The sequence below is a fragment of the Tinamus guttatus genome, unplaced genomic scaffold, assembly GCF_059628265.1.
Source record: "Tinamus guttatus ecotype Peru unplaced genomic scaffold, ASM5962826v1 Tinamus_guttatus_pri_ptg000314l, whole genome shotgun sequence".
NCBI lineage: Eukaryota > Metazoa > Chordata > Aves > Tinamiformes > Tinamidae > Tinamus > Tinamus guttatus.
The window spans coordinates 993468-1009812 of record NW_028288848.1 but is presented as its reverse complement, the minus strand read 5'-3'; positions in this window follow the sequence as shown (position 1 = coordinate 1009812).

Here is a 16345-nt window from a genome sequence, read left to right as displayed (position 1 = left end):
GAAGACTGGGTGGTTTGAATTTGCTAAAAGCCCCCTAGTCATTTCTCTGTGTGTGCAAGTGACTGTCCTGAAAGGACTTCTGTATTTGGCCCATTCAAGAGGTTAGTGGTGGGTCAGCTTTCCCCCTGCTCCCGTGAGGTGATGAGGAATGCTTTGAGTGTCTCAGTGAGAGAAAGCGTGGCTTTTGAAACGGTGACAGAAGCAGTGGCCAAGTGGAAGGGCCTCGCGGCGCCGCAGGCCTCGAGGCCTGTGGCGCTTCTGGGCCGTCGCTTCGCGGCTCTGGAGTGAAGAGAGTTTCCTGCTCTGAGCGACTGCGAGCTCCAGAGCCTTGGCCTTGTGGTTGTACCAGGGTGGATCTTTTACAGAGGGCCATGAAAATTTGATTTAATGACTCTGTGTTAATGGACTTTCCTTGGTAAGTTATCTCGATATCTAATTACCTACAGTGTTTAAAAGAAGCTGTGCTTTTTTTCCCCAGCATCAATCTGCATGCACTGTGGCTTAGGTCTTTCTTTGGAAGATTCAAGGGCCTTAGGAAAGCGGAACTGGGTGTGTGCTGGGCTTGTGTGAAAGGACGATTTCAAGCTTGGAAATTAAAACAAATACTTTGAAGTTTCTCATTGCAGGAAGCCCTTCCAAACTTTTTTGGATAGCAAGTAAGAACTAGAAAGCTGAAGTCTATGTCAGTTTAACAAAGGTTTTGTTTTGTTTTGAGGAAGGATAGAATTCATATTTGCTTCTCCAGTAAGCAGTCTATCATCTTTTTCATATATAAAGAATGTAAAAGAAATCTTTAAAATTTCAGCAAGATGAAGTGCTAGAGCACTGTAGCAGCAGCATTCTTATGAAGCAGCATGTAGATGAAGTAACTATTCTAGACACTTTTGATTTAGCAGATAGGAGAAATGTGTTCAGTAAAAGAACTGTGGGAGATTTTAGTTTATTGGAGGGGGGAGGTTGATACTTAGGGAGCAGGGAAGAGCATTTTCTAAAGAAACCAAATAGAGATGAAAATTCCGTTTTCCAGTATTTGTATCTTGAGTGTCCAAAGACTGACTGAAACACAGCTTTTCTAATTATCCAAATCGGGCATCCATCCCCCAAATTTTCCAGGAATCTTCTTGGTGTTACACCCATGGTCTATAATAATAAGCCCTTTTTTTGTACATTTATCCTGTTGGATATTTTTCAGCTCTTTTAGAAATAGCCCACTAGATATAATTCCCTTAGTTTAGTTATTATATCTACAGGGATATGATACTTTAAAAATTACTGCAATCGAGAAATCTTTATATTAACAGGGCACATTTGTGTACAGTGTACTATGACTGTCTAGCACTTTTTTCTCTCACTCTTTATTCAGTGCTCACTGTGGCTTTCTTGCTATTCCCCATAAGACTCTCTGATATTTTTAATTTTAGAATGAAAATGATATTTCTGTCAGCTATTCAGTTAGCTTGCTACAGCTCTGCTGTAATCATTGCTAACAGATCTATGATCCTGGGAAGAGAGAAATTGTTGCCTTGTGCAAACTGTGAAAAGAAATGGAAATCAAAGGAAACATCCCGGTGACTACAGCAAGCTTTGGTTTAGGCTGCGAGTCCCAATGCATACGGAAGGCACCGGGAGAAAAGGAATGCAGCAGCCCCTTTTCAAGAATCTGCATGTTTTGTGTAGCCCATCTTTCTAAAGACTGGTATCTTTCTGTCTGTGGTAACAAATTCCCATGATACATACATTTCTGTGTAGCAAATGGAGACATCATCTTTTCTTGTCTGGGATTTATCTCTTCTTTCTCAACCATAGTTTCTGTCCCCTTCAGAAATAAAGGCAGAAGTTAAATTCATAAGCAACTTATCTCCAGGTAAGTTGTACTGAAGCTGCTTCTCCTACAAATGGTGTTGAAATTGAAATTGAATTGTAGTTGTAAATGACTGTAGAGCATGCAAAACTATGGCAGGCAGCAGACAACAGTCCTTAGAAGATACAGTGCAAAATATGCATTCGAGACAGCTGTATTGATGGTAAAACCATGAACAAGTAGTGCAGTAACGTCTTGTTAATGTCACCGCCTGACTAGTGTCAGCATAGCCTCAGTGTGGCCCTAAACAGTTGAGCTGTCTTTCCAAAAAGTTCCTGGTTAATGCTGTGCTTTAATGGGTCTCTTTGAGCCAAGTGGTCCCAGTGAATAGGGGTCAGGGGAAGTTGCTTAAAAACCTGGGAAAAGCTCTCTTAGTTTTTTTTTTTTTTTTTTTTTTTTTTTAATGAGTGTGTAACTGCATCTTGCAGCATTGCAAGACAGGAAGCAAGTGTTGTGTTTCCATGGGAACTAAGGGAAATTTAAGGGGAGAGCTGTACCTTCTGTATTCTTATTAACATGCATATCCCTGTGATACAAGACTTTCGTAACTGTGTTGTATCTGTAAAAAACTGATGTGTTTTCCAGAAATAAATACCTTATGATCCTACATTACAGACAGTCATCCCTAGATTAAGGGCAATTAATGGTGAGGGGAAAAAAAAGTATGTGTACAACTCTTTTGATGTTAGTAGAAGAGCTAGCACAGCGTGTCCAGCTGAGACAGGTTTGGAGACAAAGCATATAGGAATTTCCTGAAGCTCTAGCCTGAAAATCCACCTCTGATTTACCATTTAAAATACACTTGTGTCAGATGTGAAGATCAGTGTCATTTTAAAGAGTGTTGTTCTCAGGTAAAAGCCTGATGGAAAAGCTTGTGCAGGTTTTAGAGCTGAATATTGTCAGTCTTGAATTTGCTGTTGTGATCTTTGGACCGTCACAGTATGGACCGTAGCAGCCCACACAGCCGTGTCTCGCCCTGGCTGTGTCCCCACTGCTGGTGCTGCTTCAGTGGGACTGACAAAAGCTCCATAAATTGCCACCTCCTGCTATCTCTGCCTGGCTGGGTCTTTCTTCTTTATTTAAGGTTTTTTCCATGCACTTCATAACTTATTTCAGCTGTCTGCACTTCGAGGGACTTCTAAAATGCTTTTTAAGCAAAATCAATAGTTTGGATTTTCTTTATATGAATCAAACCTGTGCCATTTAGTAAAGTATTCTAGGAGTGCGTTCATCAGTAACTGAGAATTTAGCATTTTACCCTGCAGTTATACGTTTGATTTATATGTTTATTAGGAGAATATAAAGTTGAACTCTGACTAACTCCTGAAATTTTGGGATACTTTATTCTTTTTTACTTTTATTTTAGTGTAGTGAATGGTGAAGTCACTGTTTTGAGCATGAATGGCTCTAGGACTTAAATGACTGCAGCCATTCTGTTTGCGTGGCGTAATTGAGGAATTGATTGGCAAAAGTATTCATTTCATTAAAAAGGCCAGCAGAGACGGTGTGTGTGATCTTCAATATTTGGCCAGAGGGAAGTCGTACAGACAGTGAATGGATTCAGCAGCCTGAGCAGAATTACAGGCCCCATTAAAAAGCAGTCATTGTTTCTAATTGCCGTGTGTTAAATTGTTGGGGTTTTTTTGTGTATGCGTGTGACATCCTGATTAAGTAAATGGTCGATAATCTATCGCATCTAAGATGAGCGGAGGGGGCGACTGTCACCTGGCTCTTACAGCTCCGCTGGGAATGATGAGGTAGCCCATCCTATTGCCCCTGAGATCAGCTACACCAACCAGGCAGGTACTAAAGAGACAAAGCCAGAAGATGGTGACTGGGAGTGGATGATTCCAGTGCCCAAGACTAGAAGTATTTAATGGCAACAAGGGACTAAACTGCAAGAAAAAAACACCTTTTTTTATTTTTCTCCTTCCAATTTTGTCTTTGGGGAAGTGTTGAAGATGCGTGCATGGTTCAGAGGAACTTTTAATGTATTTGCCTGGGTTTTCCTGAACGCTTTCATGGATGTGAACATCTTTGAGCTTGTTCCTCCTCACCTATAGATCAAAGAAGATTGAAGTCCAAGCATCAGCCTCTCTCTGGCCTTTCCACATCCCGCTGCTATGTATGTTGTGGAACGAAAATTTAAAAGGATGTTGTGCTCAAACACTGTGGGGCCTGTGGCTTGTACCAGGAGGTAACAGTGAGAGCAAGTAGGAAAATGAATTTGTTGTGTAAACGCAAATATCTTTACAAACTACCAAATGGTTGCCTTCTTCCAGGAGTTATTCATCCTGGGTTACAACTCTGTTCATGGCCTTTCTGTTTTCCACCATCTTATCCTGAAACTCTTAATCTCTGCTTTGAATTCCTTTCCAGGTACATGCAAACCTTAAAGAATGTAGCAGGATATTATGTATGTTCCTGTGGAAAAAGTTGGTAGAACTGAAAAGGATTAGATACATTTAGCACATCCCTTGCCCTTTTCATAAGAAAGCTCTGGGTGCTTTAGTGGTATTTCTCAGGGACGTGGATTATTTTAGATATTTCAGAATTAAGTACTTGAAAGTCAGATCTGCAGCTAAGTGCATGCATTAAAAACAAAATACATCATTTCACAGATGTTGCACTACGTTTAGTGGCTTCAGAGCATTTTACAGCTTTAAAAAGGGGGTAAGAGAAGGAATGGCAAATGATAAATTCATATTTTGACTGTTAGATTTTGAAATAGATGAACTGATTTTAGGTAATCATGTAGGAAAACACGCTGAGTACTATAAAGGAGAAAAGGTAAGGAAAAGATTTAATTTTACTAGCCTTTCTGTTTCTTCATGCACGTTAAAAAGAAAACTAGCTTAAATATATAATCTCAAAGCTTAATGAACTTTTATGTGGAATGCATGAAAAAGATTGGTGCTGCTTTCCTAATGTGAGAACCGTGTATTTTCATTCCAGTGGTTAAAATGCCTCCTGTGGTGCTCTTGTAAAGGCAGTCATGCTGATCTTGAAGGTCCTTTTCAACCATGATGGTTCTGTGGTTCACAGAGTTGTTTTGCTTGCACTGGATTGCAGTAAAGCCTCAGTGTAACATACGTGTTTGTGTGGGGTGTGCTAACATGAAATCACTTCTTGCAACTGGCTTCCCTAGCAGTCAACAACACTGTTTTAAGTTCTGCAGGTACATTAAGGATATAAATGGATTATTGTATGTGATCACTAAATATATTTTTTGATATATTTTGATATACTGTATCCAGACTACATGAGCCCAAATGTCTCATCCTGTTGCCCAGCCAACACAACAAAGCAGAGCAGGCAACAGGACTTGGTCCTGTTTAAATGCAGCTCCTGCCAAGTCAGAGTCAGAAGAAGGTGTCAGCAAGGTATATAGGAAAGTAGCTAGTTTAATGCATGTGATTATTGCTCGTGACCTTGGTGAGGGGACTTTGGTGCTTTACTTAATTGTGTGTAAAGTACTGCGTGCTGAACTTCGGCCTTACGCGTTTCATCTTCACCTATCTCTTAAGAGCAAATGAGAACTGCTGGGTGGAAAACTCTATTTCATTATACAGGAGAGAAAAAAAAAGGACACTCTCTGGATAAAATAAATGTTAACAGTGTGGTACAACAGTTAGAGTTGTCTAATGGATATGTTCTTTTTCTACTTAAAAATGAACATAAAAATTGTCAGGACAGAATTAGTGGCTTTTTTTAGTAATTTCTTTACCTATGAGATGCTTTTATTTTTCTAAAGAGTGCTGTTAAAGGCTCTACAAAATGTGTAAATATTTTTGGCTATTTTGGTGATGTGTTTCTGAAGCTAGGAATGTGTAACTTTGATGGAATTGTGCACCCTTTCTTTCCACCAGTTTGGTGGGGTTTTTTTGTCCTCCTCTGCGGTGGCGTAGATCTTGGTTATCCATGGAAGAAAGAGGAAATCCGTGCAGTCTGAGCTGGGATTCAGCCGTTCCTTTCTGTCAGCGGGAGCACAGCGAATTCGCTCCTACTCTACCCCTCTGCATTAACACATCCAGGCTGGTCCTTCAAAACTGTGTGGAGTCTAAGACTAGAGAGCATTTATAGATCACTTCACCCCAGGATGAATTTAAAGGGCTGAGATACAATCCTTTTTGTTAAACTCAGTGATTTGAATCATTCCAAGAATAGACTACAGTATCACAGAGCAGGCAGTTACCATCATGTGACTCCAGGAGATGAGATGTATCTAGTGTGGGGCATGGTCTGTGGCTTCAAGGAGAGAAGGGCTCATCAGAACACCCTCTCGCAGTTGTATTCCCAATATTTTATATGTGGAGCTCTGTGCAGCAAGCTGTACACCTCTTGGACGTTCTGCCTCCAAGCATGAGCAGTCTGTAACACTTGAGACCCTGCTCCTGAATGCAGCAAACGTTTTTCCCAAGTTTTCCCAAAAAACTCTTAGCAGAGCGTTCAGCCCTTGTGCTGCAGGAGCAGATGAAATAATCCATCGTCCTCCTCCTTGCTAAAGGAGTTCAGCTCTGCTTTACTCTTGTATTGCATGGCCTGTTTTCCAAGCCCATCGATTGCTTTTCCTTTGATGCCAAACATTGCTACATCTTCCTTGACGTGAGAAAATTGTGATGTACGAGCTGCCTCGCAGGCCGAGTGCTGAAGCAAAAGCTGATCCCTGTTTTTGCTAGATATTCTCCATTTTACATGTCCAGGGATGACTTTCTAGCAAGGGGTTTTCAAGACGGCTTGTGATAAACATTTTCAGTGTTGGAATCCACCATGAGCTCTCTGGAGTTTTGCAGCCACGTCCTCTCTGGGGTGCCTTTCCATACTCCATGGGCCAGGAAAACTCAGCTTTTCCCCAGCCAGTTCCCTCCGCAGGCGGATTTTTCTCTGGAGCTGCACAGCCTTCCCCAGCCCTCCCCAGCCCTCTTGCTCCTCAGTGCTGGAGATTCGTTTCTCTCTCACTGCAGTGATCCAGTAGCTTCTTGACAGGCCCCAGGCTGTGAAATGAAGCTGTAGTTGAGGGACGCTGCTGACTTGGGGTCCTGAAGAGAAAAATTCGCTAGGAGCAACCATGTGGTAAGGGAAAGCAGCAATTGGGAGTTCTTGGTAAATCAAGAAAAATGGTTGGTGTCTAAAGACACAGTCTGGTGTGGTGCAAAGTTGAAAAAAAAAAAAAAAAGTGCTGTTTCGATAGCATTTAGCTTTGTTCTTTCTTAGTGACGTTACAGATCCCAGCAAAGCGGTTTTGTTGGTGCAAGCCCAGTTGCAGCTTAGGGGAAGCTCTACTGATACAGCATTTCTTTCTTTATGGCAACCTTTAAATATTTGTAAATCCTTGAATTGATGCAATAGGGAATGAGCAAAGTTTAAACTAAGACTTACGTGTTGTTTGCACCTTTTCAGTTCACTCATTGAGGACCTCAGCTCCAAAACGGGTGAGTACCCCCTGGACTCCACTTATTTTTGATGTAGTGCAGGGTGATTGCTCAGGGTGGCACGGGTGTTTTAGGGGAGAGAGTGGCTGAGTGGGAACAATATCTTCAGACTTCATGTTCCATGTCTAATTCCTCAGCGAGGAAAATGCATTTTCAATGTTCACTTTGAGGTAAGGTCAAGCAAGCAGCTCTTTAATTATGCACAAGTAGACTTATTGCACACAGAGAGACCTGTTGGCAAGGGAAGAAAATACTTTGTCTTGTGCTCTGCAAAACTGACAAATTTTCTGGTGTGTGCAGAGTGGAAGAAATTTTAGTCTTTGCTTACCTGAGCTTACTGACATACGGGAATAAGGAGCTATCTGATGTGTCAGCTTGTTTCATTTCCCAGAACTTTTTCTCCTTATGGAAGGCTGCTTGACGGTAACTCAACGAACTTGAGTTCTTGTTCTCCTCTCAGCCTCGTGGCCAATATTGTTCAAGGCAGAAGTTTTTTGCTTTCAAAGGTGGGGTTGACACAGGTCTCGTGTATTCCAAAAGTGAACATCAAGGAAGAGGTGAAAGAGGAGAAAATATTAGTATTGGGACTGAAACCTTTGCTTTGAGAAAGAAACTGATCTAGCAGAGGGCTTCTTCAAAGCTTGTGTTAATGTATGTTTGGAGAAGAAGCTCTTAGATATGCTGTTGAGGTTCCTGGTTATGTACTTAGATGAACCATTAGTCTGTGGGGCTGGCTCTCAGCTGGGGAGTTGCTCCTAACTGGGGTCTTGGTGAGTCTGAAATACCCAACCTGAATTTGGTGTTCTGACTGGGCTCACTTTTCCGCTTCCTGCTCCGGCGAGTTCCAGCCTGATGTATCAGCACTTGCAGGAATGCAAATAATCCAAATTTACTCTCTCAGAAAGATGTATCTTATCAAAGAGCAAAAGATGTGCCAGGCATCAGGGTACACAGTAAAAAAAAAAAAAAAAAAAAAAAAGTGAGAAGAGAATTTTTAATTTTTTGTTTTAAAAATCTATTTAACTGTAATTTATCTGACCTCGGTCAAACTTTCACCTGTCTGTGCAGTCTATTTTTGGTAGAAGGGCAGATGGAGAAGCTGAAAATTCACACAAGTTCTTCAGGCCAGAGATACGATTTTTAGTTGCATGAACTGCAGCACACTGTCTCATAAGCATCCATCATATAAAAGCTTTTTTTGAGAATATTTAATACTCCTCATCTTTCACATTTATCTGCTCAGGAACTTGTCACAGAGGGTGAGTGCTGGAAATAAAGACAATATAATTATTGTGCTTTAAATTTTAGGAGCAAAGTATTTAATCAGGACTGATGATCCCCGTCCACAATGGTATCAAGCAGTTATTGAGGTGTTTATTTCACTTAAGCCAGGGTTTGCCCTGTGGATGTGAGACAGCATGGATGCGAGTTCTAACTAAGGTCAACTAGTTACGTGGCTGAGCTGAGCTTAGCAGCATGTTGCTGGGATCGTGGTTCTTGTCACCAAGCTGAATTGTCACTGGCAATGTCATTTAGGATGCACATCTATATGTTATTGGAAACGTAAGCTGGTGTCTTAGAGCAAGATTTTTTTTGCACAGGACTAATTTAAAAAAAATCAGGGTTTATAGTTTGATAGTAAATGCTTTAAAAGGAAAGTCTTCAGCCTGCATATGGTAAAGCCCACCCTGACCAGAACAATAGCCTTGTCAAAGCTGTTGTGCTCCCTTCACTCTTTAAGTAATTACAAAATACTTCCTTCTTTGTTCCTGTAGTTGAGCCAATTTTGACCTATTTTGCTCAAAATTATCTGTGTATAGTCCAAACATCTCCACTGACTTCAGGAACATTATTCCAGATTTATACTGGTGTGATTTAGAGCTGAATCTGCTCCCGAGGCTTTGGAGCCCCTGAGGCATTCACTAAACCCATTTTAAAAAATAATGATGTCAAAGTTGAATTTCATTTGTCACGGTCTCCCCTCTGCTTGCACCTATTTATAGGAGGAATGCAAGAATGCTGCCCCATCTCATCTCTGCAGGTTACTGTGCAGAGCTATTTTAAATCAGCCTGTGCTTGCCCATCTCTGGTTATACAGTTATCTGCAATCCCGTTTAACTTGCAACATTAAAGCGTAACTGAGGATATTATTTCAAAACACAGTGTTTTCTGAAGCACCATTTCTGAGAAGGATTTTGCTCTTTAACAAAGTCTTCCAATACAGTTAGCACTGACCTCTGTCCTGTGTTCAGTAAGGGTAAGGCTTAAATGAGAAGGTCCTGGTGTTCTTAAAATGTTTCAGCTAAATGTCTTTTCATGTTTCTGTGGCCAAAATTGCAGGAGAAATTTAAAAGTCTGCCTTTTATTATTTCCTTTAAAGAATGCCACTTGCTAAGGAACAAATTATTCCATAAGCAGTTCTTTTTTCTCTAACTACTAAAGGAGTTCAAATAGAAAGGTCATTCTTTTCTAACGTGACATATTTATGTTGCACCTCTTACAGGGGAAATAAAAGTAATTTGCAAATATTAATTAAGGATTCCAGCCCAGTGAAGGGATAAATCAGTTTTTCCCTGTGGTCTTACAAGGTGGCCGGCAGATGTCAAGTGTGGGGTGCTAGTGACAGGGCACCCCACGGAGGAAGGTGGTTCCAGTGCTGTCTTCTGACCTAAGCGGTATCAGCTGCCCATTCTCTTTCTTTCCCTTCCCTTTAGCTGTAGTTGGAAGTGATTTGTGGCAAAGTATCTCCCAAACGTGCACAAGGAAGTCTGCATTTCATGTTGAGTTTGTAGGATGCCAAGACCAGGTGGATTTTTGCTTGCAAATTCCCTTTGTCTGGAGTAGCTCGTGTTCTGGGAGATCCAGAATAAAGATCTACATTGGGGCTGGCAAAGCTTAGGCTGAGATTTGTGTCATGTTTATTGTACATGTTTAAAGGACAGTCCCTCAGCAAGGACAGCACAAAATGTGGAAGACGACGTGTAGGAGCTACAGGCCCTGTGATGCCCTGAGGATCAGCCTGTGTTAGAAAAGGTGCAACAGCTGTGAAAATGCACATGCATCAAAGGCTGCATTTCAGAACTGCTCAAGCAGCAGCTGCTGTTTCTCACCAGCAGAACAAGGAGGAGAAACTTCATGGCAGGAAACCTGTTCTTTGGTCCCAAACATCCCCATGGGGTGGGGTCTAACGTGGCCTCCCTAAGGACCTTCTCTCCCTGCCCTCTCCCTATCGAAGGGATTTAAGATTTGTAACAACTGAATGCAATAAATTGTGGGATAATGCCAAAAATGCCTCCTGGGGTCACTGCCAGGCTGCAGGAATGTTTTCTTCCATTAGAAAGATTAAAATTATGTTCCACAGATGTCATCTGTAAGTAGAGTTCAAGGGCAGTCTAGATAAGGTCTTTTAGGTTTATTCCTAACGTGCAGCTCCCTTAGCCCAGGCTTAGGTATGTGGTGGGGTGTTGCATGGTTACATTTGGTTTTAGGACAATACAGTTGAAAAGAGAGAGGTGTCTAACAGCGTGGGATTTTTGAATCTAAAATTTATTTGCATTTTTTTTTATGCATGTGAATGTGAGCCTGTTCTTGCAGGAATGCGAGTTGCATCACATAAGGGTTGGATGATGTGACTAGATTTGTAAAGAGAAAAGTTTGTTGTCGTGTTGGAGCACAGCTGGGCTGAGTTTCTTGTCTCCTCGTATGGGCGCATCAAGTGGAGATGCTGAGCTGCCCACCTGTCGATTGCACCTGACAGGATCATTACAGCAAATCTTTTCTCTCAGCACATCCTGCGCGCTGGCCTAGTTTTCTCACAGCAGCGATGCTGCACGGTACCAGCAGGGTATTTCACATCCAAATTTATGAATGTCTGGTAAAGAGGGAGTTGCGCTCCTATGCACTGCTCGTTCTCAAGCATGTTAAATCAGTTACCAAGAAAAAAAGGATGGAGAGAAGTCACAGTAATGTAATAGCAGTAACGAAAAACACGTTTTTCCTTTGTCATATAACAAAAAAGTGTTAAAAGATTCTAAAAAAGTGCTGAAAGCTAGATATTATAGTGCTTGGCTGTGAGATTGTAGAGGGGGAATGCTTGTCCATGAAGACATTGCCTGTGTCTGAGAAGAGGCAGCAAACTCAGCAAAACCAGCAGAAATGATTAACTTCTGTGTCCTTTGTATATCCAAAATTATAGTTAAAACCATCAATAGTCTTCACTATGTAGGAGGTGGAAGAGCTTTCTGAATGCTGAATCCCAAACATCAAACCCACAATTCTTTAGTCACTGTCCCCAGGCACTAGTTAACATGTTTTGGGAATCTCTCTCTGGTCCTTTGGGAGGCAGCTCTCGCAACAGGAGCTCCCCTTGGAGCACGTTTCCTCCAGATCTCTGTTGTAGCAGTATTATTTCTCTAACTCAGCATTTACTCCATCGAGCACTTTGTTACAGTAGTTTATAGCTCTCTGGTTCTCTCCTCCCTGCACCACTATTTCTATATGCATATTTTTCTCTCCTCACTTGACACGATATTCTGTCTGTGGTCTTTCATTGCTCTAATAAGTAAGGACCCTAACAGCTGCATTTTTCCTTTCCTCTATCTATTTTTGTACTGCCTACTTGTCTTTTCACCTTAATGAGCACTACACTCTCTACATTTACCAGCACAGCGCCAGGTAATTGACAGGGATTCTCCAACCATTTCCTAAACTATTCTGCCCTTAGGTATGTTATTTTTATTATTTATTACTTGTTGGTTGCCTCTTGTCAGGCTCCAAAATGAAGAACGGGGCTCAGGTTGGGGTAGGCATTGCACAGATAATAGAGAACACCATTTCAGAGAGCCTGGGACTTGGCCAGTGAAGGATGGGAGGAAAGACAAGGCACTAATGCTGCGTGGTGGTGTCTAGGAGATTTCATGACACCCAGCCTAATACCTTTTGATTGCTGATTGACATAGCGCTCCAGTCCCTGAGGAGCCAAAGCAAAAATAGTATGTGCTGGAGAGGAAAATATATACTTAGAGTTGCCTTCCAGTATGTGCCTGGGAAAATGAAGATAAGGCAGTATTTAATTACCCTTCAAAGGGATTTTTTCCTGTTCCTTTATTACTGCTTCTCAGTAGCTGTTCATTGTTTTCTGCTCAATGTTACTCGTGATTACTGTTCCACTGAAAGCCCAGCATAGCCTGGGATCCCAAAGTGCTAGATCGAAGTGATCTTGGGACTCTAGTAGTTTATTGGCACATTTTCTTCAGAAGTTGTAGTAAGGAGGATTTTTTGGAGTGTTGAAGGCTGTGGAGGTGTCTGCTATATGAACACATCCATATGGACAGGGAGCTCCCTCCGATCAAGGAGGAGGAGTAAACGCTAAAAAGGTGATTTGGGTTCAAAAAAAAAAAAAAGCACGGAGCAACCCTGTGAAACTCCATCTATCCAACACTGTGGCTGCCTCTGGCTCCGAAAGCTCCAGTGTGCTGGGGGTGGCAGGGCGTCTAGGGAAGAACAGCTATGCCTTTGCCCAGGCTTTCCTTGGCTTCTGCTTGCAACCAGCAGCTCCACAGTGGTCCAGAAGGACCTTCTCTCTGGCTTGCTGCTATTCCCATCTGAAGGTGAGAAGTTCTTGTTTGAAAGCTCGGCGAGGGGGTAGCTGAGCCTCACATCCTGAGCTACGTGATGGGAGGGTTTACTTTTCAAATACTGTGTGAAAGGCAGTGGTTAGAGATGGAGTAAGTTCTGAAAGGCTTCCAGTCAAAGACAAGAGGCTTGTATGATGTGACAGCTGAGGATGAGGCAGTGATGGATGCAAAAAAAGTCATGGGGAAATGGTCCTTGCAGCAGCCTTCAGGATGGACAAGTGTGGGAGACACAGGAAGGGGTTTCAGGGTTTGCCTGGGCACAAGAGGATTTTTTCTTAAGGATGGTACTTTCATAGTCATTGTACAATGTACACAAGGCTTGGCTAGAAATAAGAAGAGGTTCAAAAGACAGGCACAATAAAACTGTGACTACCAAGAAAGTGATAATAGGTGCTATGGTGAAGAGAGGAACTAGTGGGAAGGCCTTGGGAGGAGGAAATGCTGAACTCTATTTTAGTTTGAGGAGACTGCTAGGTATCTGTGATGCAATATCAGGCTAATTTTGCTTAAAAAAAGGAGATCAATCTAAACTAGAGAGGCAAATCTGAAATGGCTGAAGAATTTGTACCCTTTTTGAAGACAAAATTACCCAGTGATGAAGCAGTACAGGCAGAAGGGGACCAGCAGTAGCATCTCATGGTGACCCTCCTTTTGCTTTCTTTCTCTTTGAGACCTGGAGAGGGACATGAGCATCCTCCAGAAAAATATGCTGAAGCAGCAGTGAAAGGTTTATAATAGAGAACTAGGAATATTGTTGTCCCCCTCTTTTTTTTTTTTTTTTTTGCCTCTTGTTTTCTTAATTTCTTTAATTTCATTTGCTCATCTTTCTTCCTTGTTGGCTCTCACTCCTTCCTTCTTCATAGTGAATGCTCTAGCTTCTGGCTCTTTCCTTTCCTTGTGTCTCTTTCTTTCTTTCTTTCTTTTTTTTTTTTTTTCTTCTCTTCACCTCTTTCCAATCTCATTTTTCCTTCTTTGAATCTCTCTTCCTGGAGTTTTACCTTCATCCTACTTTCCCTTCTTTGCACAGCAGACTGGGCAAGGTGTTAGAGATTTCTTTAAGAAACTCTCTGGGTATATTCTTCAAAATTCCACTTCCCTATCCTGCATCTTTCAGTGAGGTATTCGCAAGATTTCTTAGCTCAGCTGATACAAGTCGGTTTATGCCATTTAAGGGTGTTACAGAGAGCTGTAGTTTTAAATTTTGAGTTAGAGATGTCAGCAGCAGTTACCAGGGAAACTTGACTTCTAAAATTACCCTAGCGATGCCTTCTCTCATGTACTGTATCAGATCTTCAGGAAATGCACATCGGAAGAGATGTAGCTTGAGGAAGCATCACAGTGGATGTTCATGGGATGCTTTATCTGCAAGTAAGATAAAGATCCCCCAGGATCTTTATGATGATACAGGTTTTCTAGGCTCTAAATTATGGAAGTAGCATGATTGAATTAAAAAGCATTGGTTTTGCGAAATGTCAGTCAGATAATAGCTGTAGCACCATTATACTTGCTAACTGCCACAGCTGGTTCTATGGTTTTGTTGTTCAGTGCTAAGAAAAGAACCGTTGCTCCCAGCGGGTAGTTCCCGAGACCTGGGATTTGTGACGAGAAGGTGACGTGCGGAGGCACCTTGTGCTCCCGCACCTCTCCAAGCAGGGAGGAGGACGGACACATGGCAATGCCCAGCTGAATGCCAGCTAATCAAAAGGCAAATTTCAGAAGGCTGATGAATGGAGTTCACATTGCACCATACCAGGTGCCTCAACTAGATGCTCCAGGTCCACCTCTGCCTTAAGCGGTCTGAGTCACGGGCTCCTGGAGGCTGGGATAATACCTTGATCAGTGCATGTTTTCCCTGTTCTTGTTCTCTTTTTCAGTGCTATTGATTGCTATTGATAGTTTGATCAGAGGACTGTCCAAGGCCATTTCCTGGGCTAGATGGTCTTTGGTCTCATCTGATAAGCTAGGCTCATCTTGACAAACTGATGTTCTCCCTGTCCTGTCCTGTGGTTGTATAGATGTGGCCAAATGGAAACCTGCCCATGATTGCAGATCCTAAGCACTGCTGAGCTACAAATAATAACTCCTACATAACAGGTATCGAAATTATGTGTATTTTAATATTTTTTCATACATACAGGTCTCTCTCATTTTAAAATATGTGCTTTCTACTGAGGAGAAAGGTGCATATTTCACCTCATTTGTTAGAATTAATGACTGTACATATGAGACAACTTCACTTTCAATCATTCAATTCAATAACATTCGGAAAGAGTTGGATATTAGTATGTGTTAAAAATGCATCTCTTCTCCTTGCACGGTGCTGACTGCAGTGGGCTGGTATATTAATAGGCTAACTTTTAATGTTACCATGCAAGTGCTCTAAGAGCATAATCTAAACATGAGGAATGCATATAGAAATATGCGCTGTATATAGCTTGTGACAGATAATTGGCCAAGTTAAGAACTTTGGAATACGCTGCTGTGAGAGACTGATTGCTGTGCTGAATTTGAGCCACAGAAAGTGTAGGTAATTAATCACTGCATGATTAATCAAAAACTCATTGTGCACTGGATGCTATGCATGAAGGAAAAAAAAAAAGGCTTAAGTAGCAAACTCCTCTTGGGTTATGAGGAAGGTATTCTAGCTGCTGCAACGTGCAAAACACTGAGAAGAAGAGATGAGCTGTGGGACTGACTTGGAATATGGCTGTGGGAGGAGCTGGTACAGAGGAGAGTGACTCTTATTTTAGCAGTCTTCAAAGACAGCATCCAGTAAAAATTATTAATAAAAATTGTCTCTATTTTAATTTCATCTCCCTGATGTTTTGTTTCCTTTCTTTCCAATACGACAGGATCTGCTGGCAGGAAGTGCTCAGTTAAGCCTGCTCTGGTAGGCAGAGCTTCACCTGAGGTAGAGGTAGGACATGCTGAGGTAGCCTGCAGCTGCAGTCATAGTTTCAGGAGTATCTGGCGACCTGGTAGTGTTTGTATTTCCTGTTGCTTCCCTATACTTTGTACTTCCCAGTATTTCACTGTTTTATTTCTTTTCCTTAATGTGAGAAGCTCTTGTCCTGAAAAGTTCAGGATTTGGAGTCGTGTATGCACTGAAGGGGCGAGCAGCAGACAGCTCCTAATGGTGCAGCCGTCCTGAAGAGCAAAACTAACACTCACATCAGCAGCTCTGAGCAACCGTGAGGACATTAAATGAGATGTATAACAGCTACTCAGTCACTGAAGCAGCCAAGGAGTGAGATGCTGACAGCTAATAGGGAAGGAACAGGGTGTCAAGCCTGAGTCTACACTTTCTTGACCCACTATTACTTCAAAATGTCTCTTGCTTAGGTTTAGGCCAAGGGCAAAATTAAATTGTTCATTCCACTGAGAAGAAAAAGTGCACATCAGATGCAGAAATGCAA